Below are 12,283 nucleotides of genomic sequence, written 5' to 3' on the forward strand. Positions count from 1 at the left end.
CTCTACCCTCAACAGGGCAGAGCAGTGCGCCTGCGCCGGAACTGCGATGGGCAGGAATGAAGAGGACGTCATCGCTGCAAGATGGGAGGCGCCGGACCGGACTGCGACTCCCTCCGCACCCAAACTGGACCCAGACCGACCCCCGGTGAGTATAATATAACTCATTTTTCTTTTCTTTCAGGGTACATTGGGGGCTTATCTACAGTATTACAGAATGCTGTATTGTAGATAAGCCCATGATGGCGGTGGCCGCAGCTGATAGGTGAAAAATAGGATGACAGATTCCCTTTAAAACAGTAAAAAATAACCCTTGATGGGAGATAATCTTGAATATTAAAATGTAAATATACATAGTTACAAAAAAATAGTATTCTCAGCACACAGCATCTGAAAACAGTATGAACATTTATTACTTCAGAATAACACATTGTCATATGCACGAAAAGGAAGAACAGATACAAACTATTGAAAATATTGTAATATTAAAGAATAAATGATTGCACACAAATGGGATATAAGCCACACTGGGCGTGACATATGAAAACAAATGCAGACAAGACATGGAGTTTTTAGCAGTGGTAATCAATCTAGTAACTTCTTGCCGTTAAAGACACATTAAAAAATTATAAAAGCTAGCAGATTGGTTGTTACTTTTACTATTGATACTATATTCCGTTATTGTCTGCATTAGTTTTTAACTATACACAAGGTCCAAAATTTCTTAGTGCAAGATGTCAGTTACTATGTAAGTATGAGACATTATAGACCACTAGACCAATAGTATGTATCATATGTGTAGCAATGTAGAATGTTTAAAAAAAACAGATACTACTAATATTATGGGCTATACTTTCTGACTACATGTATAGTTTAATTCTCTATTTCTTTTTTTAATTAAATCTGTGTAATCTGGACTTTACTCTTCTGTTACTATCATATCTCTAGTTTTATACCAAGCCCACAAATGTACTCAGGTATTGGAATCCATAGCTATTATTTTATGTGATAGTAGGCTTTTTAGAACTTGTCACAATCTGTGCTCATTTAAAATCAGCTGGAAACTCAATGTATATTTTAATCACGTATAAAGACTTCTGGGCGTCTTTGGTTAGTCGTTTGCCATTTTTCACTGTGCATTTACATATTTGGCATAGTATTAATTGCTGGTTATCTGTTTACCCACCTGATAAATCTCTCATTTCTTCTTTGCTGAGAATATGACGTCATAATAATTGTTAAAAAAAATCTTGCATAATGGCAAGCAATCTGCTGTGTGGAAAACTCCATTTGTTAGCAATAAAACCTTTTTTAGAATGTTCAAGTTTCACAAAAGCCATTTATTTTCATAAATCTGCAACAGTGTTCCCATTCTCATTGTATTGTTCTCACATGTGAAAAATGGACCTTTGAGCACCCTCAGGCTACAGGACCCTAAGATGACTTCAACCTCTGCACCTTCTATACTTATGCCCCTGCTTGGCAGATCTTTCATTTTACTTTCAATGCAATACTGTGACCTTACTTGTTGATGTACTGTGTAATTTTCAAGATACTTGTTTAATAAAGACTATAAAAATCAACCTGAGCATCAAAAAATAAAACACTAAATTAGTTTTAATACCACATAATCTCCATTTTAGAATATAGGTTGTACAAATTATTTGCCAAGATTTTCTTACTGTATACTGTGATTTACTCATTGCTAACTTCAATACTGAAAACCACTACACATTACAAGCATAAAAATAGTATGCGGGCATGTGATAGCTCCCTCAAGGGCAAAACAACATAAGTCTGCTCTCTGATGCTTCCGCATTTTTGTGAAATGGTGTCAGGCTTTTTTCCAAGCAAACCATATTGCAATTATTCAAATTCACAGGGACCTGTGAATTGCCGGAAATTTGACTTAACCATGACCAGGCCATTTTTTGTAATTCTGACCAGTGTCCATTTATGAGGTAATAAGTCTCGAACTCTTCAATGGATCATGGCGATTCTGAGAATGTTTTTTTGTGACATATTGGGCTTCATGTTAGTGGTAAACTTAGGTCGATAATTTTTGCGTTTATTGGTGAAAAAATGGAAATTTGGCGAAAATTTTGAAAATTTCGCAATTTTCACATTTTGAATTTTTATTCTGTTAAACCAGAGAGTTATGTGACACAAAATAGTTAAGAAATAACATTTCCCATATGTCTACGTTACATCAGCACAATTTTGGAAACAAAATTTTTTTTTGTTAGGAAGTTATAAGGGTTAAAAGTTTTCTCATTTTTACAACAAAATTTACAAAACCATTTTTTTTTAAGGAACTACCTCACATTTGAAGTCACTTTGAGGGGTCTATGTGGCAGAAAATACCCAAAAGTGACACCATTCTAAAAACTGCACCCCTCAAGCTACTCAAAACTACATTCAAGAAGATTATTAACCCTTCAGGTGCTTCACAGGAACTAAAGCAACGTGGAAGGAAAAAATGGCCATTTTAATTTTTCCAACAAAAATTTTCTTTTAGCATCAATTTTTTCATTTTCACATGAGAAACAGGATAAAATGGATCCTTAAATTTGTTGGGCAATTTCTTCTGAGTACACCGATACCTCATATGTGGTTGTAAACCACTGTTTGGGCGCACGGCAGGGCTCAGAAGGGAATGAGCGCCATTTGACTTTTTGAATGGAAAATATGCTGGAATATTTAGCGGTTGCCATGTCGCATTTGGAGAGTCCCTGTGTGCCTAAACATTGGATCTTCCCCACAAGTGACCCCATTTTGGAAACTAGACCCTCCAAGGAACTTATCTAGATGCATAGTGAGCACTTTGAGCCCCCAGGTGCTTCAGAAATTGATCTGTTAAAAAAAGGATTTTTTTTCACAAAAATTTTCTTTTAGCCTCAGTTTTTTCATTTTCACATGGGCAACAGGATAAAATGGATCCTAAAATTTGTTGGGCAATTTCTCCTCAGTACACCGATACTTCATCTGTGGTCATAAACCACTGTTTGGGTGCACGGCAGGGCCCAGAAGGGAAGGAGCACCATTTAATTTTTCGAATGGAAAATTATCTCCAATCGTTAGCGGACACCATGTCGCGTTTAGAGAGCCCCTGAGTATCTAAACATTGGAGCTTCCCCACAATTGACCCCATTTTGGAAACTAGACCCCACAAGGAACTTATCTAGATGTGTGGTGAGCACTTTGAACCTCAAAGTGCTTCACAGAAGTTTATAACGCAGAGCAGTGAAAATAAAAAAATCATTTTTTTCCTCAAAAATTATTTTTTAGCCCGCTATTTTTTATTTTCACAAGGGTAACAGGATAAATTGGACCTCTAAAGTTGTTGTTAAGTTTGTCCTGAGTACGCTGGTACCCCTTATGTGGGGGGGAACCACTGTTTGGGCACACGGCAGGGCTCAGAAGGGAAGGAGCGCCATTTGACTTTTTGAATGGAAAATTAGCTCCAATCGTCAGCGGACACCATGTCATGTTTGGAGAGCCCCTGTGTGCCTAAACTTTGGAGCTCCCCCACAAATGACCCCATTTTGGAAACTAATGAGCTTATCTAGATCCATAGTGAGCACTTTGAACCCCCAGGTGCTTCACAGAAGTTTATAACGCAGAGCCGTGAAAATAAAAATAATTTTTTTTCTCAAAAAATGATTTTTTAGCCCACTATTTTTTATTTTCACAATGGTAGCAGGAGAAATTGGACCACAAAAGTTGTTGTCCAGTTTGACCTGAGTATGCTGGTACCCCATATGTGGGGGGAACCACTGTTTGGGCACACGTCTGGGCTCGGAAGCGAAGTAATGACGTTCTGAAATGCCGACTTGATGGAATGGTCTGCGGGCGTGATGTTACGTTTGCAGAGCCTCTGATGTGCCTAATCAGTGCAAACTCCCCACAAGTGACCCCATTTTGGAAACTAGACCACCCAAGGAACTTATCAAGATGTGTGGAGAGCACTTTGAAACCCCAATTGCTTCACAGAAGTTTATAACTCAGAGCTGTGAAAATAAAAAATCATATTTTTCCCTCAAAAAATGATTTTTAGCCCACAATTTTTTTTCACAAGGGTAACAGGATAAATTAGACCCCAAAAGTTGTTGTCTAGTTTCTCCTGAGTACGCTGGTACCCCATATGTGGGGGGAACCACTGTTCGGGCACACGTCGGGGCTCGGAAGGGAAGTAGTGATGTTTTGAAATACCGACTTGATGGAATGGTCTGCGGGTGTCATGTTACATTTGCAGAGCCTCTGATGTGCCTAAACAGTGGAAACCCCCCACAAGTGACCCCATTTTGGAAACTAGACCAAGCAAGGAATTTATCTAGATGTGTGGTGAGAACTTTGAACCCCCAAGTGCTTCACAGAAGTTTATAACGCAGAGCTGTGAAAATAAAATATCATTTTTTTCCACAAAAATCATTTTTTTAGCCCCCAATTTTTAATTTTCCCAAGGGTAACAGGAGTACGCTAATACCCCATATGTGGGGGTAAACCACTGTTTGGGCACACGTTGGGGCTCGGAATGGAGGGAGTGCTGTTTTGAACGCAAAATTGTCTGGAATAAGTAGTGGCGCCATGTCACGTTCGGAGAACCCATGATGTGCCTAAACAGTTGAAACCCCTCAATTCTAACTCCAACTCTAACCTCAACACACCCCAAAAATCCCTAATCAAACCCTAATCATAGCCCTAACCAATACTGTAACCCCAACACACCCCTAACCCTAATCCCAACTCTAGCCCTAACCACAAGCCTAACTCTAATTCCAACCCCAACTGACCCCTAACCCTAATCTTAACCCTAATTCCAACCCTAACTCTAATTCCAACCCTAAACCTAATGCCACCCCTAACCCGAATTCCAACTCTAACCCTAATTCTAACCCTAATTCCAACCCTAACCCAATTTCCAACCCTAACCCTAATTCTAATCCTAACCCTATTTCTAACCCTATTTCTAACCCTAACCCTAATTCTAACCCTAACTCTATCTCTAACCCTAACCCTAATTCCAACCCTAACCCTAATTCCAACCCTAATGGAAAAATATAAAAAAAAATTTATTTTATTATGTGTGCCTACCTATGGGGGTGATAAACAGGGGGTGTATTTACTTTTTTTCATTTTGATCACTGTGAGAGTTTATCACAGTGATCAAAATGTAAAATGAATGGACAGCCGGCAAATTCATGGACGCTGCCATCTTTGAAAATGGCAGGAGCACTGCGCATGCGCCCACCGTTTTCCAAGATGGCGGCGCCCATTTTCAGGACGGCGGCACCCCAGGAGCCACAGCACGACATCGGAGGTACCGGGGTATGAGGGGGGGAGCGGAAGGTGGGGGGAGTGGATGGAAAGGGAGGGGGAGCAGATGACGATGGCAACAGCGACCGATCGCCACCATCTGTCGGTGGCGGGGACCTATCGCCCCCGCCAGTCGTTGTGGGGGGGTCGGGTCTCAGTGTCCAGCTATGTCCGATGCTATTGCAGCATTGGCCATGGCTGGATTGTAATATTTCACCAAATTTCATTGGTGAAATATTGCAAATCGCTCTGATTGGCTGTTTCACATTTAACAGCCAATCAGAGCGATCGTAGGCATGTGAGGGCTAAGCCACGCCCCCTGGGGTTAACTGTAAAGTGTCCTTTGTGTGCGGGTCGGGTGACCTTTCAGTCACCCCGTTCACCTGACCCGCAGGGGGACAATCAATTCATGACGCCACATAGGCGTCACTGGTCGGATTGGCACCGACTTTCATGATGCCTATGTGGTGTCATTGGTCGGGAAGGGGTTATAGTTGATCCTCTGATGGTCGAACCTCTCTTCTCTAGTTTCTACAAGCTACATGTATGCAAAATAAGTGATTCTTTGGCATTTCATTAGATAATATTAGTATACTATGATAGTATTAAAAATCACTATTTAATAGTATACTATGGTACAGAAAATGTCAATAATGGATATTTACACCACAACTTTATTGCCAAACAGAGTTTATACACTTCTTACTTCAGCATATATTTTTTGTCCGAATGTGAATGTAACATCTATCACTTTGACAGATCTTGTTAACCAATGAAAAAGTTAAAGGGAGGTGGAAGGTCCTTAAAAATGATTACAAGGAACCAAGAGAGAAGCTGAAGTCCAGGACCTACAATATGGTGTTTTTAGAACTACTACTAGTGCCACGAGCATCATTAGAGAAACAGAGGGAGCTTAGGGAAATAAATAAGTTAAAATTGTTGCAGGAAGGAAGGGTTTGATTTTATGGAGAACTGGACCAACTTCTATGTTGGCTACAGACTCCATGGTCGGGACAGGCTGCACTTCAATTGTGGAGGGTTCAGCTGTGCTTCGTGATAAAATTGTCAGATGGATGGAGGAGCTTTTAAACTAGGATGTTGGCAGATGGAGGGTAGCTGTGAAAATAAGGGTATATATAGAATACACTGAGAGAGTGAGACAGTAGGGGTCAATGAGGATTTAGGGGGTCTGAGACATGCAAGGAAAGTAGGGAGCTGCGTAGAAGAAATAAATGTGCTAATAGTATTAAATGTCTGCAGGCAAATTCAAGAAGTCTTACAAACAAAATTAATAAATTGGAAACTTTTATGTCATCCACAGATTACGATGTGGTTGACATTATGGAAATCTGACTGGCAGAAAGCCATGACTGGTTGACAAACGAAAAATGGTTACACTACATTCAGAAAAGACAGGAAACACAAAAAAGGTGCAGGGGTGTGTTTTTTCATTAAATGTGTGTTTTTTCGTTAAATCCAGCTTAAGACCTATGCTTAAGACCTGCGCTCAAGATAGACCAGATACAATTTCAGATCTACAGGTTCAGGAGCATTTGGGCTACAGCAAATATTGTAAATTTCAATGTAATATTAAGTAAACATTTCAAAGGGGAAATGCAAAAATGTGGCTTTAGGAAAGCTGACTTCAACAAATTACTGGAAGATCTTAATCTTGTAGTCTGGAACCATTTTATGGGGAATGTTTAAGGAAATACTACTGGTATAATGTGGAAAGCTTATACCCTCTGATAATGAAATGTCCAGGAATAAAAAAGAAAACAATATTAACAATTAAGACAGTACAAAGTTTAATAAGACAAAAACAAAGCGCATGCAAAATATTGAAGGCTGAGAATACAAAAATAGCATTTCAGGAGTATAAAAATCTGAAAAATAAAGGTAAAAAAAGAAAACAAGCAAAGTTATCTATGGAAACAAAAATCGCCAGTGACATTAAAATAAATCTCCAAAAATATTATAAATACATACATGCCAAAATAATAGATACTATCGGCCCCTTAAAATATGATAAAAGAAAAATAATTAGAGAGGACAAAGAAAAGGCTGAGATAGTAATCAGTCACTTTTCATCTTTGTTCACCAATGAACTATCAAAGTACACCACCTGCTATAACTAGTTTAACACACAAAAAAAATATGCATGCATCATAGTGAAGTAATCAATGACAAATCCCCGGACCAGATGACATTCATCCATGTATATTGAGGGAATTGCACACAGTAATTGACAGATCACTGTATCTCATCTTCTTAGACTCTCAGGGCTGATGCCACAAGATTGGAGGGTGGCTGACATGGTACCGATATTTAGGAAGGGTAAGAAGGTGGATCCAGGCGACTACTGTCTAGTGTGCATGATATAGTAGTGTGCAATGTTTTTAAGGGCAAGATGACCTGCAGAAATATATTGCAGAGAATAATATAGGTTACAAGTTTCATAAATTCTGAAGGATAAGTCGTGTCTTACCAACATGTTGGGTTTCTATGAGGAGGTAAGTGCAAATCTTGATGTTGGTAATGCTGCTGGTGTAATTTATCTGTATTTACAAAGGTGTTTGATACTGTACCACGAAAAACAGCCTTATACTGAAGCCTAATAAACAGAGACTAGGGGAAATAATATACAAATGGATAAGAAATTGGATAAAGAGTCTGTCGTAAATACTACATTCTCTAAGTGGATATAGTCAGCAGTGGGGTACTGTAGGAATCTGTGCTAGTACCAATTCTTTTTAATCTTTTGATTAATGACCTTGTGGATGGAATTGAGAGTTAAGAGTCAGTATTTGCAGGTGACACCAAACAATGTAGGATATTAATAATTGACCTTTACAGGACAATATGAGGGCTTGCTATCTGTGGGACAAGTTGTAGCTTTGAATGACACTATTCAATTTGAGATGTAAGGTTTAACTTTTCTGCTTGTGGAGAGTAACATGACTGACATGCCAGAGAGAGGAGACTTATAGGTAATGCAATGATACTCTGGGAAATGAAATATGCAAAGTGACTCTTCGGAGAGCAAGAGGACTTGAAGTCTACTGCGACCTATTAGAAGAAGCGATTCTAAATTTAATACCGACCCTTTAATGATCTTTGCCAAATGACTTAAGATAAACCCAAGCCAAGCCTTAATATTATTCCTGAGACATATCAATGGTGGAACTTTGCACATAGATACAAGAGGTTAAAGGGATCATTTCTACCTCCAAAGCAGGTGCATTTTTATGAGCTATTACGTTGCAAAGGGCCTATATATTGTTCTTGCATGGGGGCCCTTTTCGGTCTGTGTCTGACAGTGTGCCATTCAGAGATTTAGAAGGAAACCCCAATATAGCACTGTGGCTAAGTGGTTAGCACTGCAGCCTTGCTGCGCTGGGGTCCTGGGTTCAAATCCAACCAAAAACAACATCTGCAAGGAGTTTGTATGCTCTCCCCGTGTTTGCGAGTGTTTCCTCCGTGTACTCCTGTTTCCTCCCACACCCTTTGGGCTCACTAGGGATTCTAGATTGTGAGCCCAAAGAGGACAATGCCGATACTATCTGTTAAGCACTTTGGAATTAATGGTGCTATATAAGTGAGTAAAATAAGTAAATACATGAATAAAAGCGTTCAGCGTTGAGAGCCGGATAAATGTGATCCAAAATGTTATGTAAAATGCTCCCAATAAAAACTTCAGCACAATCCACAAAACAAATAATTACTCAGTCATGTCTAACTAATATGTTGAGTTTCTATTAAGAGGTAAGTGCAAATCTAGATGTTGGCAATGCAGCTGATGTGATTTATTATTTGATTCTGTACCAAGCACTGGGGGAAACTACATGCAGAGGGGTAAGGAATGACAGGAAAAAAAGAGTTGTTGTAAATTGTACATTCTCTAAATGGGATATAGGGATATAGTCAGCAGTGAGGTACTTCAGGGATCTGTGCTAGGACCAATTCTTTTTAACTTTTTTATTAAAGAACTTGTGGATGTAATTGAGAGTAAAGTGCCAGTCTTTGCTGAGGATACCAAACTATGTAGGATGCTAAAATCTGACCTTGACATTACAATATTGCAAAATGATCTGAATAAGATGTCTGAATAGGCAAACACTTGGCAAACAAGGTTTAATGTAGATAAATGTAGAGTAATGCACCTAGTACAGAGTAATCCTATAGCTGCCCAAACATTAAATGGGAGTATACTTGGGACTACAGAACTGGAGAAGGATGTGAGTATTCTGGTTATAAGTAAGCTGAGCAGCAGCACTCAATGTCAAGTAGCAGCCGCAAAAGCAAACAAGATTTTAGGGTGTATGAAAAGAGAGATAAAATCATTGTTACCCCTTTATAAATCACTTGTGAGGCCACATCTAAAATATGGGATCCACTTATGAACTCCATGTTTAAAAAAGGATATTCAGAAATTTGTGTCAGTTCAAACTAGATTAGTACAAAAGATGGAAGGTCTCTCACATGATGAAAGGTTGGAAAAGTTAGGCTTCTTTAGCTTAGAAAAAAGATACCTCAGAGGGGATTTCATTTACATGTATAAATATAATAAATATAAATATAATAGTGTAATCAGTAAAAAAGGACTGGCACATGACTTATTCTTTCCAAGGACCATGCCTAGGACTAAAGAGTACTCATTACAACTGGAAGAAAGGCGATTCCACAGCTAAATAGGAAAGGGTTCTTTAAAGATAGAGCAGTCAAAATGTGAAATGCCCTACCACAAGAGGTAGCAATGGCAGAAACTATAACAAATTTTAACAAAGGGCTGGATGATTTCCTCAATACACATAACATTAAGGGTTATAGTTAATTTAGTGACAAAATGCACAATTGGTGGAGAAAGGCTGAACTTGATGGACCTAGATCTTTTTTCAACCTATGTAACTTCGTAACTTAGATCTGTCATCTGTTAATGGAAATATAGGGAACTTTCATGCTAGTGGTAGTACTGTACAAAGGCTCTAGGAAAGCGCAATGGCTCCTGGCCCCTCAAAGGAAATCCAACAAATTTTGCACTACCGAATCCAAATATCGCTGTCCTTTATGAGCCCCAGTTTACCTATACCACATTTAGCATCCACATGAATGGCATTTCTGTAGTGATGAAAGCCCACATAATTTATGGGTGCTAGTCTCCAGATGCATGGGCTGGACACTACAAAGTACTGGGCACTACAATGTTCTGGACACTATAAAAGCAGTTTGCAATTTTCACTCAGCAACAGCAACATCCACTGCTGCTTGTTTCTGGAAAACACTCATGGAGTCAAAATTGTCACTACACCTGTAGATAAATTCACGAAGGGGTATAATTTCCAAAATTGGGTCACTTGAGGAGGAATTCTGCTCTTTTAGCAATTGGTGACTTTGTATATGGAGTCTGCAAGCTATCCTAGGAAAATCTGTGCTCCATGAGGCAATAAACCCTCCATCTCTCCTTAGTCTCCCTATATGGCTAAGCAGTGCTTTACAGACACAGGTGGAGTAATACCATGTTCAGCAGAAATTGTAGGACAAATTTTGGTGTCAATTTTACCCACTTTCCCCATGTGAAAATGTAAAATCTGGGTACAAAACAAAACTTTGGTGGTAAAAATGTCATTATTTTTTATTCATTGCCCAATGGTATTCAATGACACACCTGTGGTATCAAAATGATTACTGCACCTGATGAATTTGTTGATAAGTGCAGTTTGTAAAATAAGGTCACTTAACATGGGCTTCTGCTGTTGTGACACTTAAGGGACACTCCAAGTCGGTCATGGCACCCACAAAACATAACAGTGAAATCAGCACTATAATACTCAACTCTTTACCTACTAAGTTTTGCACTGGACATGAAAAGTATTTCTCATTACAAGTAGGTTATGTCACACTAGGAAAACTTTTTACAACAAACTGAGGTTCATTTTCTACCTACTAGCCTTTAGAAAAGTTAAAATCTAGGGGCTAAAACAACATTTTAGTGGAAAAAATGTAATTATTCTTTCTTCACCACCCAATTATGTGAGGCTCATGTGGTGTCAATGTGATCACTGCACCCCTAGATGGATTCATTGTGATGTGTAATTTGTAAAATAGGGTCATTTATGGAGGTTTCTGCTGTTGTTGCCACCTCAGTAGCACTGCCAATGTGACATGGCACCCTCAAACCATTCCAGCAAAATTGGAACTCAAATATGGCACTTCTTCCTTTTTGAGCTTTGCACTGTGCCTCAAAAGTAGATTTCGACCACATATAGGGTATTGATGTAGTCAAAAGAAATTGCACAACATATTTTGAGGTCCATTTTTTCCTGCTGTCCTTGTTAAAATAAAAAAATTAAGGCTAAAACAACATTTTTGTGGGAACAATATATTTTTCTTAATTTTCACAGATCAACTTTGTAAAACTCTGTGAAGCACCTGGGGGCTTAAGCTGTTCAACACTCATGTAGATACATTACTTGAGGTGTCTAGTTTCAAAAGTGGCTTCACTTGTGGGGGTTTCCATTGTTTAGGCAAATCAAGGGCTATCCAAATCCGACATGGCATCTGCTAATGATTCTAGCAATTTTTGTGTTCAAAAAGTTAAACGGTGCTCTTTCCCTCCTAAGCCCTGTCATGCGCCCAAACAGTAGTTTTCCACCACATATTTAGTATTTCTGTACTCAGGAAAGCCTTCACAACAATATTTAAGGGCTATTTTTTCTTGTTACTGTTGTAAAAATAAAACAATTGGGGCTAAAAGACATTTTTGTGAGAAATAATGTGATTTTTCACGGCTCAACATTATACATTTCTGTGAAGGTACTATGGGAAGGTACTTAATACACAACTAAATAAGTTCCATGAGGGGTCCAGATTCCAAAATTGGGTCATTTTTGTGGGGTTTCCACTGTTTAGGCACATGAGCGGTTGTCCAAACTAGACATGACGTCCGCTCTCGTTTCCAGCCAATTTTGCA

The sequence above is a fragment of the Dendrobates tinctorius genome, unplaced genomic scaffold (assembly GCF_039654945.1).
Source record: "Dendrobates tinctorius isolate UK_male_01 unplaced genomic scaffold, ASM3965494v1 ptg000209l, whole genome shotgun sequence".
In the NCBI taxonomy this organism is placed as follows: Eukaryota; Metazoa; Chordata; class Amphibia; order Anura; family Dendrobatidae; genus Dendrobates; species Dendrobates tinctorius.